Source organism: Lolium perenne, chromosome 5, assembly GCF_019359855.2.
Source record: "Lolium perenne isolate Kyuss_39 chromosome 5, Kyuss_2.0, whole genome shotgun sequence".
Lineage (NCBI taxonomy): Eukaryota > Viridiplantae > Streptophyta > Magnoliopsida > Poales > Poaceae > Lolium > Lolium perenne.
The window spans coordinates 240,720,412-240,743,837 of record NC_067248.2 but is presented as its reverse complement, the minus strand read 5'-3'; positions in this window follow the sequence as shown (position 1 = coordinate 240,743,837).

Sequence of the window (23,426 nt, the reverse complement as noted above, 5' to 3'; positions counted from 1 at the left end):
AATTTGGGTGGTTTAAAATTTTGTACTGTTCACTGCTTCAAATCCTCATTTTTGTTATTTTTTTTTGCATAGCCTAGTATACAATGTATTTTGAGTTGAAAATTTGCATGTTTATAGAGAGTAAATCATTTTCTAAATCCATGATTTTTTCTTTTTTAAAAACTTTAATTTTCATTTTTTAAAGATCTACATGTAACTCGGTCTACAAAACGCCACACTCCGCATACTACAAAAATTACATACCAATCTCATACTTAGTGTGCGGGTTTCCTTCCCCTCCCCCCCTCCCCCCCTCTCTCTCTCCCTCCCTCACTCTCTCTCCAACCTGTTTGTCCTCGACTTCCTACTAAACGTCCACCATAATCACATTGACCACTATTACTTTTTGTGGGTTATTATTTACATATAGACCACTATTTACCACTTAGAGCAAAATAGACATTGTATATGGACTGAGTGGTCCACATTTTCTCTCTCCATTTTTATCCCTATACGAGGTACCATGCGTCAACCCTTACTAAGATTTTTTAATAATGACTTGAGTTTTTTTGTAAAAAAATAATGTTAAAAAAATATCATGAGGTCAGATAGGGGTGATAGGAGGCCTGTCATCTTCATCGGGGTTGAAGATCCCCCTAATAGTTTCTACCCATGACAACATGATGCTATATCTGAAATGCATGAACCCGGGATAATCGCATTGGGATCTTAGTGATTAAAAACAATATTTCAATATGTGATCTAAAATGCCAAAATAAGCAACCATGCCCAAGTTTTGACTCCTTGTGGACCACTTCTAAAATTTGAGATACGCGTTTTAAATTCCCATGTTCTTCAGATGATTGAGATGCAATGCCCCACATAACTACTACTCATTCTTGATGCAAAAAAGGGGTTCGGTAAATATCATAGTAATCACTATTAGAGAACAACGAAATCGTTGGGGGTGCTCCCGTAAATCCGCCCCTAACTGGGCATGATCTAGAAGGTTGAGTTTAGAAGTGAATCATGCATCTAATAAGATAACTAGATTTTATGTTCTTAACTAATATTGTTTTTTTATTCGCAAAAAAACTAATACCGTTTGATTTGGTTAACCTTAAAAAAATTGTCGGAGTAATTTTGGGATGATATTACTACTATTTTATACCAATGTAACTACTTATAATAGCCTTCCTTAAGGATTACAAACTACTTGTATACATGCTAGATGATACGTCCCAAACATATCTATAATTTCTTATGTTCCATACTACTTTTATGATGATACTCACATGTTTTATACACATTATATGTCATTATTATGCATTTTCCGGCACTAACCTATTGACGAGATGCCGAAGAGCCAGTTGCTGTTTTCTGCTGTTTTTGGTTTCAGAAATCCTAGTAAGGAAATATTCTTGGAATTGGACGAAATCAACGCCCAGGGGTCTATTTTTGCACGAAGCTTCCAGAAGTCCGAGGGAGAGACGAAGTGGGGCCACGAGGCGCCGCCACAACAGGGCGGCGCGGCCCAGGTGCTGGCCGCGCGGCCCTGGCGTGTGGGGCCCTCGTGTGGCCCCCTGACCTGCCCTTCCGCCTACTTAAAGCCTCCGTCGCGAAACCCCCAGTACCGAGAGCCACGATACGGAAAACCTTCCAGAGACGCCGCCGCCAATCCCATCTCGGGGGATTCAGGAGATCGCCTCCGGCACCCTGCCGAAGAGGGGAATCATCTCCCGGAGGTCTCTTCATCGCCATGATCGCCTCCGGATCGATGTGTGAGTAGTTCACCCCTGGACTATGGGTCCATAGCAGTAGCTAGATGGTCGTCTTCTCCTCATTGTGCTATCATGTTCGATCTTGTGAGCTGCCTATCATGATCAAGATCGTCTATTTGTAATCCTACATGTTGTGTTTGTTGGGATCCGATGAATATTGAATACTATGTCAAGTTGATTATCAATCTATCATATATGTTATTTATGTTCTTGCATGCTCTCCGTTGCTAGTAGAGGCTCTGACCAAGTTGATACTTGTGACTCCAAGAGGGAGTATTTATGCTCGATAGTGGGTTCATGCCTCCATTAAATGCAGGACGTGTGAGAAAGTTCTAAGGTTGTGGATGTCTTTGTTGCCACTAGGGATAAAACATCGATGCTTTGTCTAAGGATATTTGTGTTGATTACATTACGCACCATACTTAATGCAATTGTCTGTTGTTTACAACTTAATACTGGAGGGGGTTCGGATGATAACCTGAAGGTGGACTTTTTAGGCATAGATGCATGCTGGATGGCGGTCTATGTACTTTGTCGTAATGCCCTGATTAAATCTCATAGTACTCATCATGATATATGTATGTGCATTGTTGTGCCTTCTTTATTTGTCAATTGCCCAACTGTAATTTGTTCACCCAACATCTGCTATCTTATGGGAGAGACACCGCTAGTGAACTGTGGACCCCGGTCCTATTCTTTACATCTGAAATACAATCTACTGCAATACTTGTTCTTTACTGTTCTTCGCAAACAATCATCTTCCACACAATACGGTTAATCCTTTGTTCACAGCAAGCCGGTGAGATTGACAACCTCACTGTTACGTTGGGGCAAAGTACTTTGGTTGTGTTGTGCAAGTTCCACGTTGGCGCCGGAATCCTTGGTGTTGCGCCGCACTACACTTCGCCGCCATCAACCTTCCACGTGCTTCTTGGCTCCTCCTGGTTCGATAAACCTTGGTTTCTTTTTGAGGGAAAATGATAAGGGGTGGCCCGATCTTCTCAGTAAGCAACGATGGTGATGATGATCACGGGGTGATAGCAGCGGAGAAACACAACGATGTAATGGATGATAACTTGTATGACGCAACGAGATCTCTCGATTGGTCCCTGTCGCCAGATGCAACAGCTCTCAACCCTGCAAGATATTCGCAACTCCACACACTTGCGCACGTAGCCGCCGACCACGAAGCGGTAAGTTGCAATCGTCTAATTCCCAATGGAACAGCAGATCACACAAGACTTAACAGGATCTACACAATATCCAAGCAATATGGTGTAGGGAATTCAATAGTTTTGCAGAGCAAACAACTAAGAACTAGGGTTTATCTTAAACGTGGTCTAAAGCAGCGAGGGGGTCGTCCAAGGCACTTATATAGGCGTCCGGGACGAGTTCTGGTCGAAAAAATACAAGTAAAACCGACCCAGAATAGATCTGGTCGAGACAGACTCGGACTGGTCCGGTCTGGAATCCGGTCGACCGGGCTGTGGACCGGCCGGTCCGGTCGGTGGTCCGGTCAACCGGGCGGCAACCGGGAAACTGCGAAGTTTCCGGTTTCTGCCCGGTACGATGCACTCCCTCCGGTTGGCGACCGGTTGGCGGCTTGATCGGCCAGACGAGGACCGGGCGGCTTTGGCGTGGGGGCGATCTGATCGAGCGGCTGGACCGGCCTGGACTTCTTCTTCTCCTCTCGCGCATTCCTCCCGCTCCTCCCTCGCGCGTCCATGAGATATCTTCATGTCCAGCTCTTTGTCCAGCTTCACGTCCATCTTCACGTCCAGCTGCTCCTCTCCTCCTCGTGCGATGCTTGTCTCCTCTTCATACCTGATGATACATAAGTAATAGGACTTAGGTAGTATAAAGTTCTCATAAATCAAGGTATCGTTTAGGAACAAGTTCACCTGTTGTTTAAGTAGCTTCGCACGAGCTCATGTCACTGGTCCAATCCTGACTTCATTGGACTTGAGCTTCACAGCAGGTTCATCTTCAGTTGGTAATGACGGAGGTAGTAGTGAGGTAGGGATGTCCTCATCATCTCCCCCCCTTCAAAAGGCGTCGACCCCGACGCTCCAAGGTCTTCTCCGTCATATGGTGTCAAATCAGCAACATTGAAAGAATTACTGACACCAAACTCATCCTGTGGAAGATCTATTGAGTATGCATTATCATTGATCTTGGCAAGCACTTTGTAAGGACCAGCACCACGAGGCTTCAACTTAGACTTCCTCGACCAGGGAACCTATCCTTGCGAAAATGTACCCAGACCAAATCACCAGGCTTGAACAACATCTCCTTGCGCTTCTTATTCATCCTTGCAGCATTGCTCTTGCCTTTCTTCTCAATCAACTCTTTAGTCTTCACATGAATCTTCTTCACAAAATCTGCCCTCTTTGATGCTTCCATATTAACTCTCTCATGTATGGGAAAAGGCAACAAGTCAAGTGGCGTAATGGGTTTGAAACCATACACCACCTCAAAAGGACATAGCTCCGTGGTAGAATGCACCGCCCTGTTGTAAGCAAACTCCACATGCGGCAAACATTCTTCCCACTCCTTCAGGTTCTTCTTGATCATGGATCTCAACAGTTGTGACAATGTTCTATTCACCACTTCAGTTTGACCATCAGTTTGGGGATGACAAGTAGTACTGAACAGCAGCTTCGTCCCCAGCTTTCTCCAAAGCGTCTTCCAGAAGTAGCTCATAAACTTCATGTCACGATCAGAAATAATAGTCTTCGGGACTCCATGCAGACGTACAATCTCCCTGAAAAACAGGTTAGCAATATGCGACGCATCGTCGCTCTTGTGGCAGGCAATAAAGTGGGACATCTTAGAAAATCTATCCACTACCACAAATATAGAATCATGGCCTCTCTTAGTACGCGGCAAACCCAACACAAAATCCATACTAATATCCTCCCATGGTGTAGTAGGTGCCGGTAAAGGAGTATACAAACCGTGAGGCTTCAGCTTGGACTTGGATTTGTTGCAAGTAATGCATCTCCTCACATATCTATCCACGTCCCGCCTCATCTTTGGCCAATAAAAGTGGTCAGCTAGCATGAGTAGCGTCTTCTCACGCCCAAAGTGACCCATCAAACCTCCAGCATGTGATTCCTGCAATAAGAGCAAACGCACAGACGATTCTGGAACACATAGTTTGTTAGCTCTAAACAAGAACCCATCATGTATGTGATATTTTTCCCATGCTTTACCAAGAGCACATAAGCGATATGGTTCAGCAAAATCATGATCAGTAGCATACAAATCACATAGTATCTCTAAACCAGGAATTTTAACATCAAGTTGAGTTAATAACATATTCTTCCTAGATAGAGCATCAGCAACAATATTATCTTTTCCCTTCTTATGCTTAATAATATATGGAAAAGACTCAATGAACTCAACCCACTTAGCTAGACGCTTATGCAAAGTAGATTGGGCTTTCAGATATTTCAAAGCTTCATGATCAGAATGTATGATAAATTCTTTTGGCCACAAATAATGTTGCCAAACCTCAAGAACTCTAATTAAAGCATACAATTCTTTATCATATATAGGATAGTTCAACTTAGCACCAGAAAGTTTCTCAGAAAAATATGCAATTGGGCGACCCTCTTGCATCAACACACCACCAATTCCAATACCACTAGCATCACATTCAATCTCAAATTGCTTATTGAAATCAGGAAGTGCAAGCAACGGTGCAGAAGTTAACAATCTCTTAAGTTCATCAAAAGCATGATCTTGGGCTGCGCCCCACTCAAAAACAACACCCTTTTTAGTTAAATCATTCAAAGGTGCAGCAATAGTACTAAAGTTGGGCACAAATCTGCGATAAAACCCAGCTAGACCATGGAAACTTCGTACTTGACTCACATTCATGGGAGTAGGCCAATTTTGAATAGCTTCAATTTTAGACACATCTACTTCTACTCCATGTTTAGAGACAACATAACCCAGAAATATGACCTTATCTTTGCAAAATGTGCACTTCTCAAGATTACCATAGAGTTGATTATCACGCAACACTTGCAAAACATGTCGAATATGTATAGTATGTTCAAATTCATTGCGGCTGTAGATTAATATGTCATCAAAGTAGACAACCACAAATTTGCCAATAAATTCACGCAAAACATGGTTCATCAGTCTCATGAAAGTGCTAGGCGCATTAGTTAACCCAAAAGGCATTACTAACCACTCATATAAACCAAATTTTGTTTTAAAGGCTGTTTTCCACTCATCCCCTTCTTTCATCCTAATTTGATGATAACCACTACGCAAATCAATTTTAGAGAACACAGCAGCACCACTCAATTCATCTAGCATATCCTCTAAACGGGGAATAGGATGACGATATCGAATAGTAATGTTGTTTATAGCTCTACAATCTACGCACATACGCCAAGTACCATCTTTCTTAGGAACTAGAATAACCGGAACAGCACAAGGACTAAGGCTTATGCGGATATAACCTTTGTCGAGTAGCGCTTGTACTTGCTTCTGTATCTCCTTCGTCTCTTCGGGATTAGTGCGATATGGCGCCCTATTGGGCAGCGATGCTCCGGGAATCAAATCAATTTGATGCTCAATACCTCGCAATGGTGGTAGTGTTGCGGTCAAAACCCACCGGCGGGCAGCGACGGGCAACACCGTAGAGCCGGGAACAACTTAGGGCTGCGGCTGGCCCTGGTCCCTCCGAGCGACGGCCCGCAAAGCCTCTGGTACACACGTCCGATGCTGATGCAAGGGCGTGCCACCTGACCTATACCTGGTCAGGAAGGTGATGGAGATGCCTCGCTTAGTTTCCTGCATGGCATACACGTAAACATTAAATACGAGCCTCGATCGGCTCTCAGGTTATCCTGTGAATCGGCTCAAGGAGCCGATCCACCCATGATTCATACGAGGTGCACGAATATATGGTGGTCCTGCTTGATCAAGATAAAGCTAAAACGATCTACGACGATCTGGGGTTTTCACCGCATAATCGGATCATCCTACTCACGATTGGGCCTCGCGGCCACGCACGGTGATCGTAAGCCGATCCTAGATAGGGCCTAAAAACCAACACGAGGTTGATCCCCGGAACATCCTGTCTAGGACTAGCGAACGACACCCTACGTGCCGCTGGATCCTCCAACCCTTTGTAAGGCCTAACTGTTGCAGATATTAAACTAATCCTTGTAGAACAAGGAGCAACCGTAACGGATCGGATCTACTAAATTAAGATCAAGCGGGGTGCCGCCCCCACACCTAAGATAGGTGTGAGGGAGGCTAGATATGCAAGGGTCGCACTACGATAGCATATGATACGAAGAACAATGCTAACCCTAACATATCTAAGATAACTACGTTGCTCGCCATCAAAAAGGCTTCAGTACGAGCAACGTTTGAACAACATAAAGCTTCTGCTGCCTAGATCGCAAGATGCGATCTAGGCAGCATGATGCTTACCGGTAGAAACCCTCGAGTCGAAGGAGTTGGCGATGCGCCGAGATTGATTGATTGGTTGAACTGTAGGATGATGTTGCATAGAAAACAAAAATTTTCCTACCGCGAACACGCAATCCAAGCCAAGATGCAATCTAGAAGACGGTAGCAACGAGGGGGTATCGAGTCTCACCCTTGAAGAGATTCCAAAGCCTACAAGATGAGGCTCTTGTTGCTGCGGTAGACGTTCACTTGCCGCTTGCAAAAGCGCGTAGAAGATCTTGATCACGATCGCTTCCGGCGCCACGAACGGGCAGCACCTCCGTACTCGGTCACACGTTCGGTTGTTGATGAAGACGACGTCCACCTCCCCGTTCCAGCGGGCAGCGGAAGTAGTAGCTCCTCTTGAATCCGACAGCATGACGGCGTGGTGTCGGTGGTGGTGGAGAAATCCGGCGGAGCTTCGCTTAAGCGTGCGGGATGTGGTGGAGGAGAGAGACCGCTAGGGTTTGGGGAGAGAGGGGGAGGCTAGGGCGACGGCCAAGGGCAGCCCTAGGTGGTGCGGCCAAGAGTGGGCAGCCCCCTCCCTCTCCTCCTCATTATATAGGTGGAAATCCCCAAGTGTTGGTATCCAAGTCTTCGAATAAGACCCCAACAATGAAACCTCCCATATGTAGGGAAACCTACCCAAGGTGGGAATCCCACTTGGGGTGGGATTCCCCCTTTCCATGAGGGGGGTTGGCCGGCCACCCTAGAGGAGTCCACCTTGGACTCCTCCCCTTTAGGGTTGGCTGGTCATGCAAGGTGGAGTCCCTCCGGGACTCTACTTTCCATGATGATTTCTTCCGGACTTTTCTAGAACCTTCTAGAACCTGCCATAAATGCACCGGATCATTTCCAAACTTGGAATATGACTTCCTATATATGAATCTTATTCTCCGGACCATTCCGGAACTCCTCGTGATGTCCGGATCTCATCCGGACTCAGAACAAATATTCGAACTCCATTCCATATTCAAGTTCTACCATTTCAACATCCAACTTTAAGTGTGTCACCCTACGGTTCGTGAACTATGCGGACATGGTTGAGTACTCACTCCGACCAATAACCAATAGCGGGATCTGGAGATCCATAATGGCTCCCACATATTCAACGATGACTTTAGTGATCGAATGAACCATTCACATACGATACCAATTCCCTTTGTCATGCGATATTTTACTTGTCCGAGGTTTGATCTTCGGTATCACTCTATACCTTGTTCAACCTCGTCTCCTGACAAGTACTCTTTACTCGTACCGTGGTATGTGGTCTCTTATGAACTTATTCATATGCTTGCAAGACATTAGACGACATTCCACCGAGAGGGCCCAGAGTATATCTATCTGTCATTGGGATGGACAAATCCCACTGTTGATCCATATGCCTCAACTCATACTTTCCGGATACTTAATCCCACCTTTATAACCACCCATTTACGCAGTGGCGTTTGGTGTAATCAAAGTACCTTTCCGGTATAAGTGATTTACATGATCTCATGGTCATAAGGACTAGGTAACTATGTATCGAAAGCTTATAGCAAATAACTTAATGACGAGATCTTATGCTATGCTTAATTGGGTGTGTCCATTACATCATTCATATAATGATATAACCTTGTTATTAATAACATCCAATGTTCATGATTATGAAACTAATCATCTATTAATCAACAAGCTAGTTAAGAGGCATACTAGGGACTTCTTTGTTGTCTACATATCACACATGTACTAATGTTTCGGTTAATACAATTATAGCATGATATATAAACATTTATCATAAACATAAAGATATAAATAATAACCACTTTATTATTGCCTCTAGGGCATATCTCCTTCAGTCTCCCACTTGCACTAGAGTCAATAATCTAGTTTACATTTGTAAAGATATAACACCTTGGCCTTCCGGTGCTTTATCATGTTTTGCTTACGTGAGAGGTTTTAGTCAACGGATCTGACACATTTAGAAACGTATGTATTTTGTAATTCATTTGCGTCTCAACGCATCACTCATTTCCAAATGAGTCGGCATTAAATATGTTTGGTCTTCTGGTGGAACCTTAATTCCGCGGTCTGAAATATGTCACTAATATTGTCACACACAATATAGCTTCAAAGTTCTGACACTATCGGAACTACACCAAGTTCTCAAAGAACTTCTTGACTTAACATCCTTTGTCATTGTCAAAACAATGACATACTCTGCCTTCTTTTGTAGAATCCGTCACAATATTTAGAACTCTTCTAAATCTAGCATAGACAACTTCTAGCTCATTGTGCTACCTTTTAAACAACACTTAGTCTAATTTGAGATTTGAAATTTTATTTTCATATGTGACAAAATTAGTATCGGTGCAACACCTTACAGCGATTTGTTTTGTCATTTCTCCATATAAAACTATATATATATACTTGGTTCTTCTTAAGTACTCAAGAATATTCTTACTGTTTTTCAGTGATCATCACATGAATCATGCTCATAACACTCTTAGAGCATAGGATATCTGATTGTGTACATATTATTCGTGATCTATAATCACTCATGTGTTTTTACTCATTGAGTGTCAGATACACTCAAGTCTTGTTAAACCTTCACATGACAAGAACATTTTCTTAATATTTCTATATTGAACTACTTCAATATCCATTATATGTACTTTGACTTAAACTTATTTATGTGTTTCAATCTATCTTCATAGATCTTGACACTAAATTTGTTTCAGTCCATATCCTTTCATTGAAGTTAATTCTCAATGAAACCTTTTTAATCAAGTATATAATTACATTATTTATAACCAACTATATGTCACCTACATAAAGTATTATAAATATGTCTTAGCGCTCCCACTTAATTTCTTGCAAATGCAAGCCTCTTCATCATCTCTGATGAAATCAAAAACTCTTTGATTATTTCATCTGGTGAAGATTCCAACTCCGCGATACTCACTTCATCAAATTGAAGTTTGTATATCTATCTAGTATTCCACGGATCAGCAAAACTCTTGGTTGTATCTTGTATACACCTTTTAATACATACTTCTGATAAGTAATGTATTTTGCCATCCTACTAGAATAATCCATATAGACTATAAGCATTTCTACGGAAGATCTAATCTTATCGTAGTCAACTCTTTGAACTTTGTCCTAAACAATTTTTCGACAAGTCGAGCTTTTTCAAGGATATTTCATCCAAGTCTATAGATCCATTTACTTTCAAAAAGTATTCATCTATTATGGATTTCATGGCGTATAGCCATTTTAACGGAGTCAGGGCCCATCATAACTTCCTTGTTTGTAGTTGGTTTATCATTGTTCAAAATCAATCCTTTGTCCACAAATCATTTATTTGATCACAAAGTAAACCATACCTACAAGGTTCAATATGTACTTCGATCTCCATGACTAAAACACTTTGTAGTCATGGAAGCCATGATCGTTGTGGCCGCTTCCGAAACCAATTCCGATGCTGCGCTACTCTGATCATTATGCTCAGGTTCATAAACCTTATCAAATTATATTGTCCTCCCACTCAAATACTTCACTAGAAACAATTTCTCGGAAATAAGAAACATTGACAAACACTTTTGTCTTTGTCTCGTGGGAAGAATTCCCAATCAAATCTCTGGGATAACCAACAAAGACATTCATCCGATTTTGGTTGTAAACTTATTTACTTATGCTATGCATACCAAAATTTAAGAAAAGACTATCAGGTTTCTTACCTATGCCATAACTCGTATGGTGTCATTTCAACGGATCATGATGATGCTCTATTTAGTGTAAAAGCGGTAGTCACTAAAGCATAATCCACAAAAATATAATGGCGTCATAATATTTTTATCTCATCATTAATCCAACAAGGTTTGGATACATATCTTGAATACTATATCATCATTATGATACTCCAAGAAATGTGAGTTGTAGAACAATTTCATAACTCTCTTAGATGTTCGCTAAAACTCGTAATTCAAATATTTCCACCATGATCCAATCATAGATATTTGACTTTTCTATTACGATGATTTCCACTTCATGCTGAAATTTATTTGAATCCATTCAAATGTTTCAAACTTCTTCCTTATTGAATATATCCACATATATATACTCAATTCATTGTTGAAAGTTTTCATGAAGTAGAAGAATCTCCCGCACACAACTATGCCCAGTGAACCACATACATCATCATGTATTTTTCCACTAAGTTAGTTGCCCGTTCAAGTTTTGGCCTATGAACGGTATTTTAATCATTCTCTTTAGAAAAGATTTGCAAGCGCCAAATGATTCAAAAATCAAATGACTCCAAAAATCCATTTGCATAGAGTTCCTTCATGCGTTCCTTTCTAACATGACCTAAATGGCGGTTCCACAAATAAGTGGAATTCAAATCATTTGCCTTATGGCATTTTTAGCGTCAGTGTTATGTATGTGTGTTTTACCATTAAAATTTATAATAACTTATCCATCGTTCATGGAGTAATGTCATAATTTGAACAACTCATTGTTTTTATTTGACAAGAGCAAAATAACAATTATTAAGTTCTTTATTATAAATTCTAAGGGCTAGATAGAATGCCAACGATGAACATAATAACACTTTATTTTTGTTCCAGACGTGCATTCCTATCATATTCCTTGTCAGTCACTTAGGCCATTGTATTCTTGTATTGCGTTGTTTTGTATGACACTTCATACCAACCAATATGGTACAAATACCCAAGAATTTCATTGTGTGACCAAACGAGGAATACATCCATAACATGTATATCATTGATATACACCCGAGCTAGACTTTCTAGTCTTTTCCTTTCTTTCTGCCAAAATATCTTTTGTATTTTCTCTTTTTAGTTTTCCTCATTATTCAGAAAAACACTTCAATATCATTAACTTCTAGGTTTGTTGGTCAAATACCAATAACCTTGAGGTTCTTACTTTGAAGTTGATCATCATATGACAAGTGTTTCAGATTTCACTATTAGTAACTTTGTAATATGATGAACAATTTCACTCATAGTTTTATCCATCATATCATGACGACTTTCCGAGGCCATGTCTGTACATGCTAGGCTCGTAAAGTTTTAACCTTGGTATTTGCATGTGCAAATCTAGCTTGCACCCGTTGTATGCACACGTAGAATCTATCACACCCGATCATCACGTGATGCTTCGAAACGACGAGTCTTAGCAACGGTGCATATTAAGGATGGTCACTTCATGGATATGCGAATATTATTAGTGCCCCAATAGTTGGAGGATTGTGGCGCTTTGGCGTCTTCAACCTTCATACATTCCCATAAAACTTATGAGTTTATGTAGTCTCACCAAATTTATATTCTATCATCTTGCAATAAGGTCTTAGATATCACATATATCTCATACCTTGATTATTTCTGAAAACTAAATTTTCAGCTCCTTACTTTTCAAACAGATTTGAACTTCAAGTTTCACGGAGACAAGATAACTTTGGGTACTAATTGAAACCATAGCTCTTTGAATCAACAATGTGAGGTTTACTAAAAGTTTGCAATAGGACTTAATCAATTCTTGATTCTTTAACAATACGGTACTAATCCGTAAAGTTTCTAATCAGATTCAACAGTATTTCTATCTCAATAACAAGACTAGCGCATAGTAGTAAACGGATGCCAATACTACAAAATTAATACAAAATACTACTCAGACTATGTTTATGATAATTAGTTCATGTTTTAATCTAATTACTAATGAACTCCCACTTAATACAACATCCCTCATAGTTGTTAAGTGGTACACGATCCAAATCCACTACACCAAAACCGATCATCACGTGAGATGATGTAGCTTCAATGGTGAACATCAACATGTTGATCATATCATCCATATGACTCGTGTTCAACCTTTCGGTTTCCGTTGTCCCGAGGCCATGTCTGTACATGCTAGGCTCGTCAAGCAAACCCAAGTATTCCGCGTGTGCAACATTGCTTACACCCGTTGTATGTGAACGTTGAGTCTATCACATCCGATCATCACGAGATGCTTCGAAACGACGAACTGTACAACGGTGCATACGAGGGGAGAACACTTTATTATCTTGATATTAATGTGAGGGATCATCTTATAATGCTACCGTCGCGATCTAAGCAAAATAAGATGCATAAAGGATTAACATCACATGCAATTCATATGTGATATGATATGGCCCTTTAGTCTTTGTGCCTTCGATCTTCATCTTCAAAGCACGGACATGATCTCCATCATCAACGGGCATGATCTCTATCATCGTCGGCGTAGCGTCAAGGTTCATGGCGCCGTCTTCATGGTTGTTCACCTCATGTAGCAACTATTACAACTACTTTGAAATACTACTCAACATGAAATTTAAAGACAACCATAAGGCTCCTGCCGGTTGCCACAATACAATAATGATCATCTCATACATATTCATCATCACATTATGGCCATATCACATCACCAAACCCTGCAAAAACAAGTTAGACGTCTCTAATTTGGTTTGCATATTTTACGTGGTTTAGGGTTTTCGAGTAAGATCTAATCTACCTACGAACATGAACCACAACGGTGATACTAATGTTGTCAATAGAAGAGTAAATTGAATCTTCACTATAGTAGGAGAGACAGACACCCGCAAAGCCTCTTATGCAATACAAGTTGCATGTCGAACGAGGAACAAGTCTCATGAACGCGGTCATGTAAAGTTAGTCCGGGCCGCTTCATCCCACTATGCCACAAAGATGCAAAGTACTCAAACTAAAGATAACAAGAGCATCAACGCCCACAAAAGCATTGTGTTCTACTCGTGCAACCATCTATGCATAGACACGGCTCTGATACCACTGTAGGATGATGTTGCATAGAAAACAAAAAATTTCCTACCGCGAACACGCAATCCAAGCCAAGATGCAATCTAGAAGACGGTAGCAACGAGGGGGTATCGAGTCTCACCCTTGAAGAGATTCCAAAGCCTACAAGATGAGGCTCTTGTTGCTGCGGTAGACATTCACTTGCCGCTTGCAAAAGCGCGTAGAAGATCTTGATCACGATCGCTTCCGGCGCCACGAACGGGCAGCACCTCCGTACTCGGTCACACGTTCGGTTGTTGATGAAGACGACGTCCACCTCCCCGTTCCAGCGGGCAGCGGAAGTAGTAGCTCCTCTTGAATCCGACAGCACGACGGCGTGGTGTCGGTGGTGGTGGAGAAATCCGGCGGAGCTTCGCTTAAGCGTGCGGGATGTGGTGGAGGAGAGAGACCGCTAGGGTTTGGGGAGAGAGGGGGAGGCTAGGGCGCCGGCCAAGGGCAGCCCTAGGTGGTGCGGCCAAGAGTGGGCAGCCCCCTCCCTCTCCTCCTCATTATATAGGTGGAAATCCCCAAGTGTTGGTATCCAAGTCTTCGAATAAGACCCCAACAATGAAACCTCCCATATGTAGGGAAACCTACCCAAGGTGGGAATCCCACTTGGGGTGGGATTCCCCCTTTCCATGAGGGGGGTTGGCCGGCCACCCTAGAGGAGTCCACCTTGGACTCCTCCCCTTTAGGGTTGGCTGGTCATGCAAGGTGGAGTCCCTCCGGGACTCTACTTTCCATGATGATTTCTTCCGGACTTTTCTAGAACCTTCTAGAACCTGCCATAAATGCACCGGATCATTTCCAAACTTGGAATATGACTTCCTATATATGAATCTTATTCTCCGGACCATTCCGGAACTCCTCGTGATGTCCGGGATCTCATCCGGGACTCCGAACAAATATTCGAACTCCATTCCATATTCAAGTTCTACCATTTCAACATCCAACTTTAAGTGTGTCACCCTACGGTTCGTGAACTATGCGGACATGGTTGAGTACTCACTCCGACCAATAACCAATAGCGGGATCTGGAGATCCATAATGGCTCCCACATATTCAACGATGACTTTAGTGATCGAATGAACCATTCACATACGATACCAATTCCCTTTGTCATGCGATATTTTACTTGTCCGAGGTTTGATCTTCGGTATCACTCTATACCTTGTTCAACCTCGTCTCCTGACAAGTACTCTTTACTCGTACCGTGGTATGTGGTCTCTTATGAACTTATTCATATGCTTGCAAGACATTAGACGACATTCCACCGAGAGGGCCCAGAGTATATCTATCTGTCATTGGGATGGACAAATCCCACTGTTGATCCATATGCCTCAACTCATACTTTCCGGATACTTAATCCCACCTTTATAACCACCCATTTACGCAGTGGCGTTTGGTGTAATCAAAGTACCTTTCCGGTATAAGTGATTTACATGATCTCATGGTCATAAGGACTAGGTAACTATGTATCAAAAGCTTATAGCAAATAACTTAATGACGAGATCTTATGCTATGCTTAATTGGGTGTGTCCATTACATCATTCATATAATGATATAACCTTGTTATTAATAACATCCAATGTTCATGATTATGAAACTAATCATCTATTAATCAACAAGCTAGTTAAGAGGCATACTAGGGACTTCTTTGTTGTCTACATATCACACATGTACTAATGTTTCGGTTAATACAATTATAGCATGATATATAAACATTTATCATAAACATAAAGATATAAATAATAACCACTTTATTATTGCCTCTAGGGCATATCTCCTTCATGAACGTTGGTTGTTGTTTATTTCATAAACCCTAGATACATATTTATAGTCCAGGGGACTTTCTAACGTGGGAATAATCCCAACCGGGCACGGGCCAAACTCTATCTAATCGACACGTATCCTACTATATTACAGATACAAGGGCAAACTAGCCCAAACTTCGTGTACAAGGCCGGTTCACATATTCTTCCATATATATATTCTTCAAGCCCATCTCCAATCGCGGACCACCTCTGATCCGGTCAAATTCTGGTGATAACACATGCCCCCCTGGTTTTGGAAATGACAATTCCAAAATCATTTTGCTTTTCCTTCGTCGGGTCATGTCGTGGCAGAGCAGAACCGTCGCAGTATCCTCCATCATGATGCCTTGCCTCTTCCACTTCTGCGTGAAATCCCATTTTTGAAGAAGGTTTTGACGAAGGACCAGCCGATGACACCCCAATCGGCTTTTAAAACAGAGCATCTACCAGGCCAGCTGCCCCCCGAGCCTCAGCCAAGGCGAGAATACTGGTGAAGATGCACAGATCAGACCAAAGGCTTGGAACTCAGATAATTCTGAGACAGCCACCCTGCCGATTCAGCCGCTCTTGACCCCATCGATTGCCTCTTCCCCCGTTGAAAGCCGATGTTGTACGCCAAAGCGACTTCGCGACCTTTGTTGTAATCGGCTCATTGCAGCTGAGGAAGCTCTCATCGTTTGCCCCCTCGAGGAAGCAGAGGGCCTCAAGAAATCCGTGTCTTGCACCCCAACCGGTAGATCTTGCGTAATTGTACTAGAGTCGATGGTTGTGCATCGGCTGTATGTCATGAAAAATCATTTATGGAAGAACATTGCAAAACCAAATGACATTTGGACTGAAAGGGCAAAAGGTGGCATCTTCTGGATATTATCAACATAAAGTAATATAACAAGTGCAATATGCAAGTATGTAGGAATCAATGCACAGTTAACACAAATGTTTGCTTTTTTAGATAGAAGGAAATGGGTAAACTGACTCAACAATAAAAGTAGAAGAAAGGCCCTTCGCAGAGGGAAGCATGGATTGCTATATTTGTGCTAGAGCTTTGATTTTGAAAACATGAAACAATTTTGTCAACGGTAGTAATAAAGCATATGTATCATGTAAATTATATCTTACAAGTTGCAAGCCTCATGCATAGTATACTAATAGTGCCCGCACCTTGTCCTAATTAGCTTGGACTACCGGATCATCGCAATGCACATGTTTTAACCAAGTGTCACAAAGGGGTACCTCTATGCCGCCTGTACAAAGGTCTAAGGAGAAAGCTCGCATTTTGGATTTCTCGCTTTTGATTATTCTCAACTTAGACATCCATACCGGGACAACATAGACAACAGATAATGGACTCCTCTTTTATGCATAAGCATGTAACAACAATCAGTAATTTTCTCATATGAGATTGAGGATATTTGTCCAAAACTGAAACTTCCACCATGGATCATGGCTTTAGTTAGCGGCCCAATGTTCTTCTCTAACAATATGCATGCTTAACCATAAGGTGGTAGATCGCTCTTACTTCAAACAAGACGGACATGCATAGCAACTCACATGATATTCAACAAAGAATAGTTGCTGGCGTCCCCAGAAACATGGTTATCGCACAACAAGCAACTTAATAAGAGATAAAGTGCATAAGTACATATTCAATACCACAATAGTTTTTAAGCTATTTATCCCATGAGCTATATATTGCAAAGGTGAAGAATGGAATTTTAAAGGTAACACTCAAGCAATTTACTTTGGAATGGCGGAGAAATACTATGTAGTAGGTAGGTATGGTGGACACAAGTGGCATAGTATTTGGCTCAAGGATTTTGGATGCATGAGAAGTATTCCCTCTCGATACAAGGTTTAGGCTAGCAAGGTTGTTTAAAGCAAACACAAGTATGAACCGGTACAGCAAAACTCACATAAAAGACATATTGAAAGCATTATAAGACTCTATACCGTCTTCATTATTGTACCTTTTATCATCATATCGAAGCCGATCGCTTGAACCGGCCTCCTCTTTGTCCTTGCCACCAGAGTGACTGCTCTCTTCTTTGTCTTTACCATGGCGGTATACAGAAGCTGCACTGAAGACCGACTTGGTGAAAATCCTCGTCTTGAACACGCAGCGGGTAGATCCTGTGCAATATTTTTTACTGGCAGATTTTTCTATCGGCCCCCAATATTTCACTGCACATGTATCGCACATGTTCATAGCATCTGTCTATCTGATTATGTGCCCCCCGAGCCGATTCTGTCAGGTTACTGCAAATATCGGCTCTGCAGTTATCCACAGAACTATACCTGAACATCGGCTCTGCAGACATGACCAATGCCGATTTCCTCGAGCTCTCAAGCCGATGTAGTCCCACCGGGCGTGCCAGAATGTGTTGCGGTCAAAACCCACCGGCGGGCAGCGACGGGCAACACCGTAGAGCCGGGAACAACTTAGGGCTGCGGCTGGCCCTGGTCCCTCCGAGCGACGGCCCGCAAAGCCTCTGGTACACACGTCCGATGCTGATGCAAGGGCGTGCCACCTGACCTATACCTGGTCAGGAAGGTGATGGAGATGCCTCGCTTAGTTTCCTGCATGGCATACACGTAAACATTAAATACGAGCCTCGATCGGCTCTCAGGTTATCCTGTGAATCGGCTCAAGGAGCCGATCCACCCATGATTCGTACGAGGTGCACGAATATATGGTGGTCCTGCTTGATCAAGATAAAGCTAAAACGATCTACGATGATCTGGGGTTTTCACCGCATAATCGGATCATCCTACTCACGATTGGGCCTCGCGGCCACGCACGGTGATCGTAAGCCGATCCTAGATAGGGCCTAAAAACCAACACGAGGTTGATCCCCGGAACATCCTGTCTAGGACTAGCGAACGACACCCTACGTGCCGCTGGATCCTCCAACCCTTTGTAAGGCCTAACTGTTGCAGATATTAAACTAATCCTTGTAGAACAAGGAGCAACCGTAACGGATCGGATCTACTAAATTAAGATCAAGCGGGGTGCCGCCCCCACACCTAAGATAGGTGTGAGGGCGGCTAGATATGCAAGGGTCGCACTACGATAGCATATGATACGAAGAACAATGCTAACCCTAACATATCTAAGATAACTACGTTGCTCGCCATCAAAAAGGCTTCAGTACGAGCAACGTTTGAACAACATAAAGCTTCTGCTGCCTAGATCGCAAGATGCAATCTAGGCAGCATGATGCTTACCGGTAGAAACCCTCGAGTCGAAGGAGTTGGCGATGCGCCGAGATTGATTGATTGGTTGAACGTTGGTTGTTGTTTATTTCATAAACCCTAGATACATATTTATAGTCAAGGGGACTTTCTAACGTGGGAATAATCCCAACCGGGCACGGGCCAAACTCTATCTAATCGACACGTATCCTACTATATTACAGATACAAGGGCAAACTAGCCCAAACTTCGTGTACAAGGCCGGTTCACATATTCTTCCATATATATATTCTTCAAGCCCATCTCCAATCGCGGCCCACCTCTGATCCGGTCAAATTCTGGTGATAACAGGTAGTCCTGCGGGTACCTCCTCCGGAAACACGTCGCCAAATTCCTGCAAAACATTAGAAACACCAAGAGGAAGAGGGGTCATGTCGTCAGTAACCAAGACCGTACCCCTGTACAAAAGCACAAGAGGCATGGCCGTAGGATCCTCACTAAATTCTCTCATGTCTTCTTTGGTGGCTAATGAAACTAAGGAATTCACTCTCTCACTTTTCGTTATATCACTCACGACATTACAATTCTCTCGCCTATCTAGATGTGCATCCTCCATATTCACTTCAATCTTCTGACGAGACTCATTGACAATCTGTTGTGGTGACATAGGCTGTAAGTTAATTTTCTTGCCCTTGTACTCCAAGTGATATGTATTGGCTCGGCCATTGTGTTGCACAGAACGGTCATAGGGCCAAGGCCGACCCAATAAGAGGTGACAAACTGTCATAGGAACCACATCAAAATCAATGCAATCCTTATACGGTCCAATCTCAAACTCAACACGCACCATGTGGTTTACCTTCATCTCACCATTGTCGCTCAACCACTAAATATAATATGGATGCGGGTGCGGTAGATACTTCAACTTCAGCTTGGTACATAACTCCTTGCTTGCTAAATTGCGGCAACTCCCGCCATCAATAATGACCTTGCAAGCCTTGTCAGGACCAACTAAAGCTTTGGTTTGGAACAAATTGCAGCGCTGAGTAGATGCACTAGGCAACACATTAAGAGCACGCTGCGACACAACAATGGTACGAGCATCAGAAGGATAGGCATCTTCACCATCAGTGTCATAGTCATCATCGTCTGGAGCATTTGGATCAACATCATCTCCAGTCTCATACTCATTGTCCTCATTGATAATCATGACTTTGCGGTTAGGACAATCTCTCTTGAAGTGACCCTTGCCACCACATGTATGGCAAAGCATATCGCGGTTGCGCGCTGTAGACATGCTAGAACCACTCGGACTTGCAGCAGATTCAGACTTCTTTGCATTAGATACATTGGAGACCGGTTTGCTAGGCGGAGTAGAGTAAGGAGCGGAGCGCGTTGAAGGCGCCGGCGCTGTTGAAGGCGCACGGGGTGTAAAACGCCCACCTCCCGAAGCACGTCCCTTAACCTTTGCTTCTTCAGCTAATTGTGATTCAGCCTCTCTTGCATGATGTAACAATTGATTCATATTGGTGTAGGTGTAATGACGAACAATGCCTTTAAAATCATACTTCAATCCATTGAGAAAACGCTGCATTGTCATCTCTAGAGACTCACGGACACGACCACGCTGCATAAGCATCTCCATCTCCATGTAGTACCCATCAACAGTCTTCACACCTTGCCTCAAGAGTGTTAGCTTATCAAATATATTCCGCATGTAATTTGTAGGCACAAAACGAGAAGTCATAACTTCCTTCATAGCACGCCATGTACGGATAGGTTGTGCACCATCTTCGTCGCGGTTACGAACCAAAGAATCCCACCAACGCAATGCATAACCATCAAATTAAGAAGAAGCAAGCTTGATCTTCTTATCTTCAGAATAGTTGGGATGTAAGCTCGATAACTTCTCAATCTTGAGCTCCCAAGTGAGATATTCTTCAACATCAGCTCCTCCTTCAAACTTGGGTATGGAAAACTTGGGCTTACCCAATCCATCTTCTTCATCTTGTCCACGACCATTGCGGCCAAGTGGAACCCAACCACGAGGACGATGACCACGAGGCGCACCACGAGCATTGTGTGCGTCATCTTCAAGCTCAGGATCTTCATCATCGTCTTGCTGTTGTTGTTGTGCAGTCAAATTCTCAATAGCGAGGCGCATATCTGCAATATTGCGCTGTATATCTGTCATTTGATCAGCCAATCCAGTGACTGTTACATTAGTGGCATCCAGCGTTTGTTTGATCTCATCAACTGTACCCTTAAGCTCATCATCCTTAGTGCGGAATTCACGTCGCATCTCATTACGAAGAGCTTCATACTCCCTCCATGTGATGATATCTGCCGAATTCTTGTTTTCCTGGTTAACAATCTTATTATCACTAGCAGACATGATTAGTAGGTTAGTGCACTAAATCAAAAATATATGGTGGTACTCTCACAACTCACTCAAAACTGATAAGAAAAGGAAATCTTACCGTTCCAAAGTAAATTTGTATTGCTTACCACTTGTAGTAACAACTAGTGCACGGATGTAGCGAAGCGAATATCAAGGGTATAAGAACAATCACACGACAAAGCAGGATATATGTGGGGCTGTAGGTAGGCTACCTATTTGCACCAATAACAAGCTCTAGCGCTGACCGTAGACAACCAAAGATACTCACACAAGGCGATATAATGGGGCAATGCAACTATATGGAGGAAAAGGTTGCAAGGCACTAGAGAGACGCTAGCAAAGCTCAACGAGACAGGCACAAGATTGCTCAACTACGGGTGCAGTAAAGAAAACTTAGGCCTTTCACTTGATTCAACTAGCACGTCACTTTTCTTTTTGTATTTTTCTTGTTTTGTAACACACGCAGCTATGTAGCTCTTTTTGCTTCTTTTAATTTTTTTTTATGACACAACTCCTTGATAACACGGCCAACAAGATATGCAAAGCACCAAAACCCTAATGAGCAGCCTGTCGAGCGGTAAAACTAGTCTCTTCTGGGGAAGTTCCTAGTCACGTATATCGAAAAGCTGTAGCTATGGTTTGGACAAACACACTGTATGCTATGTGGACTCGGAGTAACAAAAACTGACACTAGACGACTAAATAACACAAGATGATAGAGTAAATCAAACCCTAAAATACTAGATGAAAGATAAAGTTACGCAAAAACAACTACGAAAAGCAACTAAAACTCGAAATTAGTGCAAGCTATGGCTATGGCAAACCCTAACCCTAATTTTTTTTTGGCTTTTTCTGTATAGCAAAACACTCACAACTCAACTATGGGGTGGATTGTGGATGGCTTACCGAGGAAAACTGGAAATCTGATACCAAGATGATACGGGGTGGCCCGATCTTCTCAGTAAGCAACGATGGTGATGATGATCACGGGGTGATAGCAGCGGAGAAACACAACGATGTAATGGATGATAACTTGTATGACGCAACGAGATCTCTCGATTGGTCCCTGTCGCCAGATGCAACAGCTCTCAACCCTGCAAGATATTCGCAACTCCACACACTTGCGCACGTAGCCGCCGACCACGAAGCGGTAAGTTGCAATCGTCTAATTCCCAATGGAACAGCAGATCACACAAGACTTAACAGGATCTACACAATATCCAAGCAATATGGTGTAGGGAATTCAATAGTTTTGCAGAGCAAACAACTAAGAACTAGGGTTTATCTTAAACGTGGTCTAAAGCAGCGAGGGGGTCGTCCAAGGCACTTATATAGGCGTCCGGGACGAGTTCTGGTCGAAAAAATACAAGTAAAACCGACCCAGAATAGATCTGGTCGAGACAGACTCAGACTGGTCCGGTCTGGAATCCGGTCGACCGGGCTGTGGACCGGCCGGTCCGGTCGGTGGTCCGGTCAACCGGGCGGCAACCGGGAAACTGCGAAGTTTCCGGTTTCTGCCCGGTACGATGCACTCCCTCTGGTTGGCGACCGGTTGGCGGCCGGTCGACCGGGCCAGGGACCGGGCGGCCCGGCGTGAGGGCCGGTCTGACCGGGCGCTGGACCGGCCTGGACTTCTTCTTCTCCTCTCGCGCATTCCTCCCGCTCCTCCCTCGCGCGTCCATGAGATATCTTCATGTCCAGCTCTTTGTCCAGCTTCACGTCCATCTTCACGTCCAGCTGCTCCTCTCCTCCTCGTGCGATGCTTGTCTCCTCTTCATACCTGATGATACATAAGTAATAGGACTTAGGTAGTATAAAGTTCTCATCAATCAAGGTATCGTTTAGGAACAAGTTCACCTGTTGTTTAAGTAGCTTCGCACGAGCTCGTGTCATTGGTCCAATCCTGACTTCATTGGACTTGAGCTTCACAGCAGGTTCATCTTCAGTT